This window comes from Brassica rapa, chromosome A03, assembly GCF_000309985.2.
Source record: "Brassica rapa cultivar Chiifu-401-42 chromosome A03, CAAS_Brap_v3.01, whole genome shotgun sequence".
Classification (NCBI taxonomy): domain Eukaryota; kingdom Viridiplantae; phylum Streptophyta; class Magnoliopsida; order Brassicales; family Brassicaceae; genus Brassica; species Brassica rapa.
In genome coordinates this window covers 38,014,754-38,031,421 of record NC_024797.2, presented here as the reverse complement: position 1 = coordinate 38,031,421, position 16,668 = coordinate 38,014,754, and the positions used below count along the sequence as shown (strand labels likewise).

The 16,668-nt window shown below is 34.8% G+C and overlaps 2 long non-coding RNA genes across 4 annotated transcripts; both read right to left on the bottom strand.

The window, feature by feature from the left end:
* Window positions 1-1,727: 1,727 nt before the first annotated feature.
* Window positions 1,728-12,430, bottom strand: LOC103861365. Of its 3 annotated transcripts, XR_631526.3 has the most exons (3): window positions 5,851-11,737; window positions 5,430-5,775; window positions 1,728-5,344 (listed from the first exon to the last, which is right to left on the bottom strand). It is a non-coding gene; the product is annotated as an uncharacterized LOC103861365 (long non-coding RNA). The 3 variants fall into 3 exon arrangements; XR_004456666.1 differs by having other exon boundaries at window positions 1,728-5,772; window positions 5,851-12,430; XR_004456665.1 differs by having other exon boundaries at window positions 1,728-5,775; window positions 5,851-12,428.
* Window positions 12,431-12,530: 100 nt separating this feature from the next.
* On the bottom strand, window positions 12,531-16,339 carry LOC117132919. Its single transcript, XR_004456667.1, has 2 exons — window positions 13,716-16,339; window positions 12,531-13,563 (listed from the first exon to the last, which is right to left on the bottom strand). It is a non-coding gene; the product is annotated as an uncharacterized LOC117132919 (long non-coding RNA).
* Window positions 16,340-16,668: the final 329 nt, after the last annotated feature.

Here is a 16,668-nt window from a genome sequence, read left to right as displayed (position 1 = left end):
TATTCATATACAATTTGATGGCCGTATAATGTATATAACTATGTTGTATTTTTATGTTAAGATTTGAAAGAAAGATTATAACAACTTTGATGTTTTTTTTGTCAACAACAACTTTGATGTTTTAATGTATGTTAGGGCGTAGATGGTTTATTATTATTTAGATCATGTACGTTATACAGGGGTGACTGTGTATTGTTTTAAGAGTTCGGAGCATATAAAATACTACATATAAGTTTGGGTGAGGTTTATGTGGGTTTCTTGATTTTTTTTTTTTTTTTTTTTGACGTCAAAAGGCCATTCTATTACTCAAACTTGAGGTGGTCTGGGTAGCCAAACCGGAATAGAACAACCAATAAAAAATAACTTCCTATGGAAGGATCTTGCAATCTTAGCTAAAAAATCTGAAGTCTGATTGCGCGCCCGTGGAACATGAATGATGTTGAAGTCCGGGAAGCATATCTGTAACGTCTCTATCCTCTCCAATTCTGTCGCAAAGCTTGGCCACGCCTGTGGGTCCTTAATCATTGCAATCAGTTCCTTGCTGTCTGTCCCGAAGCTCTGACATGTCGAATGTTGTAGCATATTCTCCATCGCCCACCGTAGTGCTTCTACTCCGTATGCAAGGCTGATTCAAGTCGAGTGAAATTCTTTGTTCCCATGAGTTAAGAGTTCCCAGCACTGTCCAACCATAACCAGCCGCATCCACTAAATTGAGCAGGATGTGTCCAAGATCCATCTAACAAGCAGATGTTACCCAAGCTTATGGCTTGGGGTGCCTCATGAATATCATCTTGTACCACAGGTGGTATCACTGATCGTACCACATCATTAGCATCAAACCAGGCCCGACATTCACTCTCTGCATGTCGAACTAGCTCCAAGGGATCTCTATCTATACATCTGAAGAGTTTGTCATTCCTAACCTTCCAAATATACCATAATATCCAGGGATAAGGATCTCTGTCATTTTCCGGCTCGATGAAACTATTCTTTCTCCAGAACAGATAATCCATATTTGTGTAAACACTTGATACCGGAAATATATCTGGACTTGTTATTGGTTATGCATATACATATTGGTTGGTTAAATTAGGATTTCTTTGTGTTGGGCTTGGAAGTGCGTGGTTTGTGGGTCTAATGAGTATTATTTTTTCGTCCAAAATTTTTTGGTCTTGGTTTGTTACTTTACAAATACAACAATCAATATAAGATATTTTTATTTTTAGTTTCCATCTAATAATTTAAATTTTGCTAGGCTTAAAATAATATTAGCTTTCATTATTTATATTTTGTTAATTTTACCAGAAATCATATGATTCATCTTACCATTAAGATTTTCATGAATATGCAATTGTTTTACATTTTAAAAAGTTGGTTCTACCTTTATTATGAATAAGCCGAATGAAATTTCTATAACACACAAATTATGAATTAATTTCTGTTCTTAAACGTTTGTTTCTTAAACTCACTGGTATTATCTTCTTCTGTTTGCCATTTAATTATATTAAAGATTTAATATAGATAGTTAATGTTTACAAATATATTTGAAATAATTTTTATTAAGATAAAATGTTTATATTTTTTCCTAACATGAGTTTTAAATTTTTATACAAACTAGAGGTATCACCGCACTACGCGCGGTTTGTTTATCTATAAAACTTGCATGTTTATTTTTAATATTAAACTTAGATGGAAAAATTTAATTATATAACTTATTTGTTTTGATATAATATTTAACAAATTAGAAGGATTATTTTGAAAAATATAAGTTTTTTCTTCAAAATATTGTTAATTTATATTTTAATATATATTTTAGATTTAAACATAGTTAAAAATTCTATTAATCTTTTAGTAATCATGTTAAATTTTATTAAAAGTTCAAATACTCTATATTTAATAATGTTTTAATATTTTCTATCATTTATGTTTCATATATTTCTTTATAAGTAATCTGATTTAATTTTTAAACTATTATTTGAAGAATATGTAAATGATCTTCATTTCATATATATATATATATATATATGTATATATATTCATAAATGTGTAATCATTTTGAATACTTAAATCTGTAAAGTTTGATAACCAATAAAAATTATTCAATAATCTTTAATTTGAAACTATAGTTTTTCAATATTAAAATTTGTTTGGTATTTACTATTTCTTAAATGATAATTTATTAAGAAAATGTGAAATCTGAAGATTTCAATGAGAATGATTCCATGTTTAGATACTACGTAAACGTACTTTGGATAGATTATGCGTATTTCAAATATGCAGATGTTATTAGTCATTGTTGTTGTGTAAAAAATAATATATATATATATATATATATCATTGCAATATTGTTTGTTTTTAAGAGTAGAAACATACTTCCATTACTATTTTACAGTCTTAAATTAATTATTAATTATTAAACAGTTTAAAATGGAGTTAAAATAACGGAAATCAGAATATAAATTTTCGAGATTTGAAAAACTTTCTCATATTGCATCGATTGGTGATGTTCTAACATAAATTGATCTTTACAGAAAATTATTTCATAATGCATTGATTGGTGACTAAATTGAACTTTACACAAAATTATTTGGTATAACATTATAAATAAATGATGGAAAATTAATCTAATGGTATATATATATACATATATATATATATATATATATATGATAGACTGGAAATAACAACTAAAAAAATTACAGAAAATTTCTCAAATTACTGTTTTAAGATTTAATAACTCACAAAGAGGAACATGACTATAACATGTTTCATTAAAGAAGTAAAAGACCATTCTACCTTTATTTTATAGATTTAAATATAATAATTATTTAAATAAAAATACAATAATAATTTTTATTTTTGAATAATACAGTTTTGAATTCGAATTTTTTTATTTTTTCAGATTTTTCAATATTTTAACTTGAAATCCCAAATTATTACTGAAACTAAAAAAATTTATGTTGAAATTGTGTAGTTTGTTTTAAAGAAAAATCATGTACATACCCCTCTAATTTAAACCATAATTCTATATTAGTTAACCATAGAAGTATAAATGTCTATTTATCTTTTAATGTAATCTCTTTTTGTCATTTTGACCCTTGAATGCTATATTTGTAACAAACAAATTCTAGGTCATCCTAAAAAACTTCTCAGAAAAGTATTTGTAATGAGCTAATCAAAAGCCACAAAGTTTCATTAATTATTTACTTTATTTAGTATATACAAATCTTGTATGTTCTGACAAACGTTTTGACATAACTTTATTTTAATTTATTTTGATATCAATTTTACAAAACATTTAGAGTAGACATCAAAGTAACTCTTAAGATAATTTTTAATTTTATTTTTACTGAATTTTAATTTTAATTTATAAATATGATTTTTTTTAACAAATTAAACACAATGTATTCATTTAGTTAGTTAAACGTTTTATGCTGTTTATCTTAAAATATCATATGAAGTACACTCTAAGAGAATGCTAAAATTGGCTTAAATCGTAGAGAATTTATTGCGGTAAACCCAACTGCTGACTTATATATTTTAATTTGTTACAAATGTGTTATGTATGTTTTTTTTATTATTTGTTCCTCTTTTCTATAACATTAACTTAATAAGTTATTTTTTCGTAAGTGTTCTTGCATGTAAATGTTAATTACTTTATCAATATTGAGATTTGAGAGTATAATATATATTAAAGTGTATTATATATATATATATATTAAACTGTATTATATTTGGCTAAAAAAGAAGAATATATAGTGCAACAAACATAGTTAAGGAGAGAAAGATATCTCTAGATTCGATATTTTTTAATGATGTTGATTGATTGTTAATGTCCATTTAGTTATCATGTAGGGTTGTCTAGTATTTGTTTTGGCAGTTAATTTTTCATAGTCATCTTGATTTGTTATTTTATACGTCCGCTATGGTTGAATAAATCAATAATCAAAGTTTTTTTTTTTTTTGCAAAGGAATATGACATGGCAATTAGAAAACATATGGTTGGCTGATTTTCTTTGCTGATGTGGACAGCCTCTCCTTTCAAGTTATTCTCCTTTTAGTATAGTATAGATTGTGTTATTAAATTTAGAATTTTATATTTTATTTTAAAATTTATATTATTAAAAATAGTTTAACTAATGGATTTTTTGAGATTTTGGTACAACTTTTTTATTAAAAAAACAATTTTAAATCAGATGATTTTGTTTAGTATTTTAACTAAATCACTACTTTTCTAATTCATTCAAAATCATCTACAAACTCACTAAAATCAAATATTCAGAAATACTATATCGAATGTACTACCCTTCTCTTGATCGAAACTAAAAGACAAATAAGTTTATGTTTGCCCATCCAAAATATTTAAATAGAAATCATGAAAAAGAGTATATTTACTGAAAATTAACCAAAAGAACAAAGTGCTATTGTCCGCCTCACCAATTTATGGGAAAACATTTACAAATGGAAAAATAAGACAAAAACCAAACTAAGTAACAAACTTTTAAAATAAACGACCACAGAAAAATTTACATCTAGAACATATAAATCAGGCAATGGCTGTAAATTTAAAATACGATCTCGTGCAGTCTGGACCTTTTTTAAGCTTCTTTGCTGGAGAATAAGATTCCTCATTGATGCTTACACTATTCTTCTGGTGAAAACTGAAAAGACAGCAGCTATAAATTCAACACGTTCGTGTATCTCTTGTCTCTTCTCACTTTTAGGTTCCCTTCATCTGCCATATACATGTCTTTTTCTCACATCAGACCTGTTTTATCAGTATTCAATCGACCTTTTTTGCATTTTAGATATAAATATACACATATATATGGTACGACCAGCATGACCGGAGTGCGTATGTGAATATCATATTAGATACAATAGTTGAAGATGTCCCATGAAACAAAAACAGCTAGTACTGATAAGAGAAAAAAATCATACCCAATGGTCTTACATATAAACACCGTATTTGAAGAAAAAATTGACTGTGGAAAGGTTAGCATAAGTAAGAGATCATATAAACGATATATCTATAATCTAGAAAGCTACACTAACGAATTGGTATGAAAGAATAACTACTAAAAGATAAACATGTTGGTTAGAATGTGCCTCAAATCTTGGTGCTTTGATCTCAACTTCTCTACTTGGTCATAAAGGATGTAGTGCAGGTAGTTACGAAGCAAGAGATTCAGAAGTTTTTCCTGCACCCACAAAATGACACCTCGAATAACCAAAACAAAAGCTGAATCAAGAGTTTCTAGTGTTTATAACAATTATCACAAAACGTATCTGCCCATCGCACCATGACGCAGTGTCGCAGAATGGCCCAAGGACGGACTGAGTACTGCAAATAGAAGTAAAATCGATCAGTTAATTAACTGTTGAGTCGATATAATAGACTGAAAATCAATAATCAATGAATTACTCACCCAATAATCTCAGCAAGATCACCATGCTTCTCATAGCTCAAAGAATCTATATATATAAAAAGGGTTCTCTTGTTTAAGCTGTTGAGGTAACCAATTGCTAGCTGAAAAGCAAGATTTGGCCTAAAGGAGAAAAAGCAAAACACTTTGGAAATATGAAGACATCAAGATTAATAACAAATTATCTCAACGAAACCCCACTGAAATAAAGAAGTAACCTCTTACTTTTTCTAATCAGTCCGGAAAAGAAAGCCGAAGTAGTAATAGATCTCGATCTCAGCAGGCAAATGCTTTAAAGAGCATCGGCCAGCCAGCCTCAGCGAGGAGAATCGATGAGTTTGCCATTCTACTGGAAAAAAAGAGTTTCTAATTTTACCGTTTTATAACTGGATGAGGATTTGTGAGGATGATGTTCAAGGCTTACCTTTTTATAACTGGATCGCCACCGCCTCGAAGAGAGGTAAAATGCATTTAATGAGTAATTATGATTGGAGTGGGGCTAAGGAATAAAGAAGGTCTTCAATGGCGTTGAATCAATGAATCCTGTAACGGTCCTAAAGAGATTCCTCAAGACGTCTAGAAATTCCATTGTCAGTCCACCTAATTACAGAAAGAAAAAGACGATGAGAGGAACCCTAGAAATCTGAAGATCACCATGGTTGAAGAAATAGCTCGACAATCGTGAGTAACTTTAATTTCATGTTACCAGCCCAACACTCAAAATGCAAATTATATATTTAGAAACCTAAAATAAAACATAAAGGCCCAATTGTGAATAATAAGTAGAAAACAACGCAAATTAAGGTCCAATGGAAAATAAGTAGAAAGCAACCAACGATTAAATGATACGGTAAGTTTTGCTAACAGGGACAGGTGTCGACACCACATAAAGCGACTTTCTGACGTGGATCTGACGTGGATGCATAGGAGTGAAGCATACATTTTTTTATATATATATAGATATAATGTTTAAAATTATGCATATAAAACCTGTGTAAAATGTGCCTGAATATGTTTCTCTTATTTAATGTGTTAATCGTACTATATATAACATTATTTTAAAATTTCAAAAAGTTTGTCACATAGAAAAAACCATCAATAAAAAATATAATTTTCCATCTACAACAAGAAAAATGAAAAATTATAAACATATAAATTTAAATTAAGAAAAACTAACATTGGAAAAACAAGAAGTTAATGTAAAAGAAAAAACCGACAAATAATATTATAAATAAAATAAATTTATAAGACACAATCCGCGCGAACCGCGGAAAAAATCTCTAGTACATTAAGAATGGCTCATATGTTAATATCCTTCTCAAGTAATATATAAGAGATGAAACAATCAAAATTAATTCGTTAACAAAATATTTTCACGTTTTAAATAGAATTTAATGGATTATATCAAAAAGACATTAAATCTAATTACCCATAACATTGAAGAACACAAACATTAAACATAATTTAAACTAAAATGTCCGCCTCTCCATATAAATTTCCAAACACATTTAACCAAACTCAAAACTTATGCTTATATATCTTATTCCTTATCCTTATATATCCTATTCCATAATTCATCAATTGTAAAGTTGATTAGTTGGCTTGAAAATATAAAGATTGGATGCTATTTCTTCTATGTAGATTCCACTTTGTTAGTTTGGGTTGAAATTTCTGGTTCCTAACAAAATCATTTAATATCTGATTTGATTTTTAAGATGGTGAGATTTACAAATCCAGGTTTATAATATCCTCTAACTTAAAAATTAACTCTCAAGCTATATATAAAGTTGGCTTTTTCCTTTCTTCTGACAAGTGTCAAGAGGTTTTTGCGACACGTGTTATCCATGTATTTTTTTTATATTTTAGGTCATTCTTTCTTTTAGATTATTGTAATTTGGCCAAATACTTTCTAATCGTGAACTATCTAGTCATTTTCGCACTAACTATTATCGTTTGAAGCTTGATAATCTATTTTATTGGTCACTAAAATTCAAGATGAATAAAGAAATAAATAAAATAATAGAAATATATTTTACATATCTAATTTATTCACAACTAAACATAACATAAATTTTTGTTATTTTATTATTTTTTACCATTTTCTATTATTTAATTTACAAATTATATATTTATTTAACTATTAAAAATATAAAATAACTAAACTAATAAGAAAAAATTAGAGTGCAATACATAATTTAAATATAAAACTTCCACAGTCAGAGAGAAAAAAGTAAAATACATAGTAACACCAACTCAATAAATGTTTGGAGATGAAAAAAGATCAACAAAGAAGACTAGCCTATTTCATCTTACCCTCAAATGTTTTCTCTAGAACAAGCATATTTCAGAAAAAGGTAAAAAGATAAAATATGAGATAAAGCAATCTTCGGAACACAAATGATCAAGATCAAGCATCAGCACAAAAAATCAAAAAAGCGGGTCAGAGAAACAAGAATCATCGGAAGAACAAAGTCACCACGAAACAAAAAGACGCATGTCTAAAGCACTGGCAACACAACCATCAGCTAAGAGATAAGAAGCACCTCACAAACTAAACAAACACATACAAGGCGCTGATGCCAGCGAAGAACCACAAAACTTTGAATAGAAGAAACCAAAGCTCCAAAAGACTAACTCCACACACCTACACCAAAGGATGCATGAGAAGAAGATAAACAACCTGAGTGGGGAAGAATGGAAGCCAACCACCGAGAAACCAAAGCTTAAGCTTGAGACCATAAACAACCTTCCAAGCGTACAAAGCATACACAGAGAAAAACACTATCCAAACCTGGAGTAGCAAATATGGTGAAAGGGAGAGCCATAAGAGACGTGATCAGTGATGAAAAGTGCAACGAGATGAGAAAACAAAGATATAAAAAGAGAGAAAATGAAATCAACAAACCGTGGAGCCATCTTCGAGCTGAAAAAGAGCATAGAAGTCAGATCACCAAAAACCCGATCTTGAAACCAAGACGAGTAGAGACTATTGAAGGCAAACCAACGACGAGGAAAATAACATCAATGACAACTAAACTCTGACCCAACTCAACGAGATCTAGTTTCTAACCTTAGCCAAAACCTAAGGAAAAAGAGGACCAACATTGACCGAAATAACATACAACGCCGTAAGAAACAACCCCACAACATGGAACTAATATGCCTGATCTATAACAATTACCAGATAATTTCACAGAAAAAGAAAGTGAGGAAAAACAAGAGCATAGAGGTGAGTTTATTCCCAGTGTTGGTGAGAAGCATTGCACACCGGAGATGTAATCGTAATACATAGATGGTGATGGCTCAAGGTCAAAAGATGGGGGAGAGTGCAAAAAAATACTTAAAAAGAGTAATGTTCAAAAATGTGAAAAATTAAAATACAATTTTGACGTCGTTAATCTTAGAACCAAATGTCTAAAGAAAAAGTTATTGAAATTCAATATGTTTTCATCAAAAACTCACTTCACCACTAACAAGTAGTATTATACATACAACAATATATTATTAAAAAGACAAACACATAATATATTAAATTATTACCTACTACTACATAACATAATAAAACATCAAATAATGTTCTTCACAAATAAATACTGACCACATAATCACATTGTTTTAAGAACAATAAAACAATATTCAGCCCCCTAGTAATAAAATAGGTTTAACTAAAATTTAAATTTAATGTAACACTTCTAAGAAATGGTATTTAAATCCATAACACAAGAACATCAATATTTTGCATTATCATTAGGCCACCAACATTTGTTAAAGAACAAATTATTGATAAAGTAGAAAAATACTCTTTCTCATATATCACCACCGCTTCTAGTCACATTTGATACAATTCTTCGACAAAAGTAGATGAAAATTGATCCGTTAATGGAAAGTGGTTTATAGCAATTCTATGAGTGTGGTTGAGTTTGTATGATGTGGATAAAGTTACAATAGTTTTTGAGGGGTTAAGAATATTGGTTGTCGGTATAATGGAGAATTGAAACGATGATGACCATTTACCATTTGGTGTACTATTATATTTGAGGTTATTAATCTCTAGGCTACTTTTTGACTTATCTTTACATTCAGAGTCACTTTTTATATTTGAAACATTTTATTGTGGGCCAGCAATAAACTGTGGATAACTTTGACTTTAATAGACATTTGATGCGTGGACGGATGATGTGTGGACGGGTGATGCGTGGACGGAGATGCGTGTAGGGTAAAAATTCAAGAAATTTCATTAGAGAAAACTCCACAATAGCTGGGCTTAATGACACAACCCCAACAACAATGTTTGTTTGTGGACAGGAAAGAAGATTTTGATTATGTTGTGGATATGAATACTGTAGAAACCCATTAAAAAGGGAATGGTCGAGTCGCGGACGATAAGGATCGATAGAGAAGTTTTGAAGTACAAGGTGGACGAAGAAGTGATCGTGAGTGAACTATGAGTCGAATAAGTTACTCGACCAAAGTTAGAAGATGTCTTAGATTGATTAGACTGACATTTTGGAAGCATCACATTTTTGGAAGTATGACGGTTTAGAAGCTCGATGTTTTGGAAGAACGACATTTCTTCAGCACGAAGTTTTCCGCGAAACTTTGTATCAGCGGAATATTATTTCAAAGACATTGGAAGCATGACGGGAATTAAGCAGGATGGAAAGCAAGCACGACATGATCGAAGCACGACATTAAAAGCCGAAATTGGACGAAAACCCTAATTTCTGTATTATGGAAGTTTTCGATGAAGCCGAAGGATCGAGAAATATTTACCGCCAAGGTCAGAGTTCAGATTATAGTTTATTAAAAATATTCAGCTCATCAGAGCAGGAGCAGAAAAATATTTGGAATGGATCGCGGATCAGAAATTTACCGAAAGAACCGAAATCAGACGAATGGATCGAGAAGCTCGAGGTGGCTCATTGCATGGGTTCAGAACGTGGTGTCAACAATCTAACAAGCTGAGTGTCTCCAGAAGCTCGAGGTGTCACCGTGCATAGAAGCTGTACATGCAGCCTGACATACGGAGGAATGCCGAGCTGCACTTTGTAATCAAAACGAAAATAAGAAAACTAACGAAGAAGCAGGAGAAAAAGAGGAACCAGTAACTCCGAAATCTAACCGAAAGACCAAGGTCCCAACGAACAAAAGAGGTAGGGAGATCGAGCAGGAATCACCAAGCTCTCCACCTCCGGCTCCGAAGAAAAGAGTTGACATGATTTCATGGGGGCAGAACAACAAAGCAACCGACGAAATCAAGAGCCAAACCGAAGGAAAAATCCGTTTCAAGATCGCGGTAGCAATCCACACACTAGAAAAAACCAACGAGGACACCCCTCCTCCCCAGGTAATGAAGTACAACCAAAACACAAGACCTCCTAGCATGAGATTTTCCAACTTCAAGCGAAAGAATGAAATGAACAAAATTTGCGAGCTCTTGGAGAAACCGATTCAGAAGAAAGACAGAATGCAGACCATCAATTGCAATCTGTCTGGAGGGCAGAGACATTACCAACCAGCACCGATTAAGAGATGGAACTTCCCGGCCTACAACGAGGGTAGGAAAATGATCGATTTCATATATGGAGGCTCGAAGTTCTGCAACTCAGTCGACTCAATCAAAGCATACCAGAGGAGAGCTGAGAACAACGTAGGAATTAGAGAGCCCTTAACAGGTCCTGACCACGAAATCACCTTCAACGAAAACGAAACCGCATAAACCACACGACGACGCTCTCGTAATTCAAATCGACGTCGGTGGCTGCGAACTATCTGTTGGGGTTAAAATCGGTCACGATGGAATCAATGTCTGAAAGTTCGTAAAAATCGGCATGAACGTTTTTAAGAAAAGTAATCTTCGTAAAGAAATCTTTACGAAGAGCCTTGTTGGGGTCGAAAACGGTTACGACAAAGTTAACGTCCAAACCTCCGCAAATACAAGTATGTCTTTCCGCAACAAATCGTGCTCGGTCAAGAGAGCGTCACAACGTATGTTCTGGAGATAAAGCTTTGTTCGAATTCTATTTGGATCGAACATAAGCTGTCGGAAACGTACCCAAACCAGCTACGGATAGGTTCGAGTATGACGATCAGAACACGGACAGACCAAGCTCAGTCACTACGCGACTACTGCACATGCACACTATCCGGCCGCTACGTAGCGACCGAGTGTCCGTCCCACTCGGTCGCTACGTAGCGACCGAGCTCGAGCCAAGCTAGCGATCAAGATCGAGCCAAGCTCAGTCGCTACGTAGCGACCGAGCATATGTCCCTCCGGTCGCTACGTAGCGACCGAGCTCTTCCGAAACGTCGATGCGACGCTAGTCCATGCATTCTCGTCTATCCTTGGATGCTATCTCCCAAAGACCATAGCGAACCCATTTCATGTTTTCCGCCATTCTAAATCGTCGATCAAACTTTGTGGTAAAAACCGCGGAAAGTTTGTTCTTTATCGAAAGAAGCCGTAATAAACGCTTTGAGTCAGAAGACGGCCCAAAGGGACCTAGAACATGACTCGAGGCCCAACTTACGATTGCTTAACCAACAGCCCGTAAGCCGCATGACGGTTTACGCTTGCTTCGCAAGGAAAGATAAATGTCAAGTTTCCGCCGATAAGTACGAAATTTTGAAGATAATTACGAAGATCGGAAAAAATAGAATATCTCTATTTTTATGCTATGACGGCTTAAGGGCAGAAGAGGAAGAGCGTAAACCGACCTAGGAGCGAGTATATAAGGAGTCTTAGGCGAGAGGCATGGAGGGGGGGTGGCGACTTTTTAGACTCAAAATTCTCTGCACTTAGAAACTTTAGGCTTTATTTTCGACAAGTTCGGTTTCTATGACTGGCACTCAATTACTAGACGAACTCGCCCAGGCAGTTCAATCTCTTGTCCAGCTCTATCAATTGAACTACATTTGGCTTGATTCTCGAAAGGGGTACGTAGGCAGCTTTTAACAAGGTTCAGTCCGAAATCAATCAAAAACCTTTTCTGTATCTTTTTCGTCTTTTGTTATCGAGCTGCGACTCAACTAGGTTTGAGCTTTTAGGCCGCTAGTATTAGGTAACTCGCTGACAGCCTTTGCAGCCAAAGCTTTTATGATCTCTTGTAATGATCGCAACACTCTTACGTGGACTCGAAATAAGATATACTGTTTTCTCTAAACTCGTTTGTTATCTTTTCACGATTTCCGCATATATTTGGTCACTTGTCGTTGGCTCTCGCAGAGATCCGGGACCTTTGGGAAATTTGGGTTTTCTTATTTTACTAATTTAAACGTAAATCTACAGTGCGAATTTTGGTTCCCACAGTTTGGCGCTAGAAGGAGGGGGGGGGGGGGGGGTTACGAATTACTCTTACTCATGGCCTCAAAACGCTTGATCGAAACGATGTCTGGATATATGAAAGAAAAACTCGCAGCACTGACTGCTCCTATGGCGAACGCTTATGAAAACGCCGCAGTGTTCAACAAAATCAAAAACTTAGTCGCGACCTTTCACTAAAACAAGCTCTCGATTTCTCCCTGTAAACACGAAGGAAAACAATAAATATTATCAAAACTCCGTAAGTTTGGCTCATTACCGAACAAAAGAAATCTCCATGCGTAAGGCTTTTACCAAAACAAGTTTTCCGAAAACATTTCGGAAGGCTAAAACTTGTTCTCCCAAAAACCGCAGAAAACCCCTAGGTTAATCGCGGAAAAAGGAAGCACAGCAAATCGATTACAAAGCTCGGTCGCTACGTAGCAATCAAGCTCTAGCCAAGCTTGGTCGCTACGTAGCGACTGAGCACGCAAAAGGCTCGGTCACTACGTAGCGACCGAGCACGTACACAGCTCGGTCGCTACGTAGCGACCGAGCACGAACACAGCTCGCTACGTAGCGATCGAGCACGCACACAGCTCGGTCGCTACGTAGCGACCGAGCTCAAGCCAACCTTCACTCGCTACATAGCGACTTGTCAGGCCTCAAAAAGATCCTCCTTTGGGTTCTCTTTTGAATCCTCATCGAAACGCTTTTCGTTTCGTCTCAATCGGAGTGTCCTTTGAGATTTTACGGCGAAAACAAGTAGGACTCTTCTTGGCTTGCTTCCACTCGCTACGTAGCAACCTGTCAGGCCTTCAATCGCTACATAGCGACCTGTCAGGCTTCAGAAAGGTCCTCCTTTGGGTTCTCTTTTGAATCCTCATCGAAATGCTTTTCGTTTCGTCTCAATCGGAGTTTCCGTTGAGATTTTACGACGAAAACAAGTAGGACTTTTCTTGGCTTGCTTCCACTCACTACGTAGCGACCTGTCAGGCCTCTGAAAGGTCCTCCTTTAGGTTCTCTTTTAAATCCTCATCGAAACGCTTTTCGTTTCGTGTCAATCGGAGTTTCCTTTGAGATTTTACGACGAAAACAAGTAAGACTCGTCTAAACTCCTTCGGTTGCTCCTACTCGCCCTTACCTCCATCTTAGTGTGTTCTCCTTCAAATCTCGATCGAAAAGTCTCTTTTTTTGTCTTGATTGGAGTTACCATTGAAACTTTACAATAAAAAAACCGCAAAGACTTGTTTTCGTGCATGGATTCAGATTGATCGTATAAAACGGCAGCGGTTAACTTAACACCTTAGCGGCCTTAACTATACGACTACGTTGAACCTTTTATAAAATTGACGTCGTTTTTAAGGAGAAGATAACAGTCAAATTCGGAAGACAAATGACAAATTTCAAAGGATAAACACCAATATCGAAATGGCGACCATACACGAGAAGAGGAAGGGAAAATGAGCAAACAAAATTGAGAAGAGACAAAACTGCATCTTCGAGAGAACTAAGGTATTTTCGACTTGAAATTTTTGAAATCAGACTTGGAATTGTCGTAAGAAATAACTAAGAAATAAAAACGCCTTTGAGACTGCCATAGAACTTTAGGGAACGTAAAACCTAGGTGGATAGTCTAGCAAACTAAGTCTTAGGCGATTTTTCCTGTCTCGATATATCGTTCCATAACTGTTCAGCCAGATCTTGCAAACCGATCTAAACTCTCCGAAAATCAAGAAACGATCGCCATGCATATCAAGATCGCTTCCTAAAGAGAGAAAAAACTAGAGACATCAACGTCGTCTTAAAACCGATTCGTTACTAGCAATTTCTTGGAACCAACATATTCCAAGTCGTCAACGTGGAAACAACCAAATCACAGTCCAAGCGTCGTCTTTAAATCGTCCCGGATTATCGATCATTCCAAACCTCAGAAAAAGAAACGTACACAACCCTTCAAAGGATCGGTTCAACCGTTTTCTTTCGTAAAAAAAAAAGGGGAGTAAGTACATATACTATACTCGTATACTCCAAAACTTCAAAAACTTTTGCAAATCGTCAAGAAAACGATTTCGTCAAAGCAAATCGTCCCAATAGGCAAACGACAATCTAAAATTCGTCTAAACTTTAGCATCATATCCAGACGATCATGAACATAATCTCAAAGACTATACATCATTTCTTATCGCAATCATGCGTACAGAAAACCTGTATCAATATCAAACTGAAACTCGACGTTTAGCCAAAGTATTGAAGCCCTTTCCGGCTTTAGAAAGCCATATTCGTTTAAAATTTTCTACGAGAAATCTTCAATCACCAAGGCATTTCTTTCAGTTTCCGTTGTACCAAGTAAGTCACGGAAAAGCATCAAAAACATTTGCGACGAAGAAAACTCAAGAATAGATGTAGCATCGTGCACATTAAAAGGAACACTTTCCTCCTGATGGTTAGCTAGATCCCCCTCTGGTTGACCAATTCGTTCCAGAAACGAATGTGTCATGAGAATCCGCTAAAAAAAACCTATGAAAAACGTTATGCCACTAGATCGTAATGAAATAAACTTCGGTAACATTCCATGAGTAACTCCAAGCAACTTTCACCTAGGATCGAAATCACAGCAGAAACGTTTCTTGTAAAACCCGCAGAAACAACGCTACTTTGACATATGTATACGTATCACCAATTTACAACCTTCGTAAAACCGGTCCCCATTACTTACGCGAAAAATCCTTCGTACGATCAGACCAAGTCTTACGAAGAAATCTAAAGTTAACATAACATGCCTTATGAAGAAGTATGTCTTGTATAGCAAACCTCTTGGGCTTCGTCTTCCTCAGACAAAAAGACTCGATTGTCATAAGACTATAGGTCACATTATACGAAATATTCATCGTATAACTGAAACCTAGAGCGGAGAATGGTTTTCTACGACTATCGGCCATATTAGCACGGATAACAACTTGGCCTATCAATCTTGACAAGCGCTTTTTGGCCATCGATCAATTACGCCTTCCACTAAAGGACCAAACAAATATTTGCCACCACCTTTAAAGGACGATTGTAAACTAACATGACCTTAAATGTTAAAGCACCATGGTCTAATCCTTAACCTACAACATCCTTGGCTATCTGAGTGAACACATCCTTCTCGCCAAGCCAAACTATTTGAGAAACCATCGCTCCATCACTTAACAACTAAACGACAATCTAAGATTTGTCTTAAAACGTCGTGTGACTATTAAGAGAACAATTATCGTATAGCCCACAGTCGGAAATCATATGATAAATTCTTCGTAACGAAACTCAGTCCTAACAACCAAATGGTTAACGAAAAATCTAAACTTTTCGAAAATTGACCAAGTTCAATACGATCCACAATTCACTTGAAACCCGCAACGTTTTACCCATAATACGCGGCATGTAAGGAAAAATTCGTAACAAAGCTTCTAGAGTTATACGAAACATCCTAAAAATGCACGAAATAGATCTCGGAAGGCCAACACTTCACAAAGCACTATGAAGGAAAACGCTTCTTCCCATGGACAAATTTACGCGACACCTCAATCCTAATTCCTCGATCGCAAATCAAATTATTAGCATCCAAACAGGAACAACAATTTTGGCTGCGAACATCCGTAGTCAAACCAGAATGTTTCTCAAACGCCAGGCTAAAGACTAAACCCTTGCAACATCGCGAAACATCTTCAAGCCCGCGAACATTTCAAGCACGAACGCGGTATACGAAAGATTAACAAATCTTCAGCATCGCGAGACGTCGCAGACGCCTGAAGATTCATTATTCGACGAAATTTCCTTCCTCGATAAAAACACAGGTCGTGTAAGCCGAGAACCTATCGCGTACTTTAAATCGGTATGGAATCAGGATGAAACTGAAATGGGATACGTCAGTCGAATTAGTCAGCGCACCCTCTAACAGCGCGC